The sequence below is a fragment of the Cherax quadricarinatus genome, chromosome 47 (genome assembly GCF_038502225.1).
Source record: "Cherax quadricarinatus isolate ZL_2023a chromosome 47, ASM3850222v1, whole genome shotgun sequence".
In the NCBI taxonomy this organism is placed as follows: Eukaryota; Metazoa; Arthropoda; class Malacostraca; order Decapoda; family Parastacidae; genus Cherax; species Cherax quadricarinatus.
Window position 1 is genome coordinate 16,287,065 of NC_091338.1, and position 897 is coordinate 16,287,961.

The window sequence follows — 897 nt, forward strand, 5'->3', positions numbered from 1 at the left end:
TTTGATGGGTGACCAGTGAGGTACCTTTGTGTGACCAGTGCTAATGTGATCTAAGTCTAAACCATGATATGGTATGAAACTCGCAGATAAGGAGAGAACAGGGATGTGGGAACAGGCAAAGAATACGACAATAAGATTTTGCTCAGATTTTTAACCCCAGAGGTTTAGCCACCCAGGATAACCCAAGAAAGTCAGTGCATCACTGAGGACTGTCGGTCTTATTTCCATTATGGTCCTCAATCTTGTCTCCCACGATGAAATCCACACCAGTCAACAAACACCCAGGTACCTACTTGTTTGTTAGGTGAACAGCACAACAGGTGTAAGGAAACACGCCCAATGTTTCCACCCTTGCTGGGAATCGAACCATGGACACTCAGCGTGTGAAGCGAGTGTGTTGCCTACCAGGCCATGGGCCACCATGTTTACAAGAACTGGAGAGGAGTGTCTTCAGTTGTAGAAACAGAGCCAGGGCTTAACCCAGTGGCAGACTACTTTATGGAGAAGTTGGGTACCGCAGACAGGTGCAGTAGTTCAGATTATTATTATTATAATCAAAAAGAAGCGCTAAGCCACAAGGGCTATACAGCGCGAGTCAGTAGTTCAGACTAATATGTACTGTGAATGTAGGAATACCCCATTCTTGAATTTTCTAAACACTTGATTTGGTAGGTATATGGGTGAGAAACATGGGTGGTGAATGTTGCAACAAGGAGAATGCTGGAGGCAGTGGAGATGTTATGTCTGAGGTCAATGTGTGGTGTGAATATAATGCAGAGAATTCATAGTTTGGAAATTAGGAGGAGGTGCAGGATTATCAAAACTGTTATCCAGAGGGCTGAGGAGGGGTTGTTGAGGTGGTTTGGACACGTAGAGAGGATGGAACAAAACAGAACG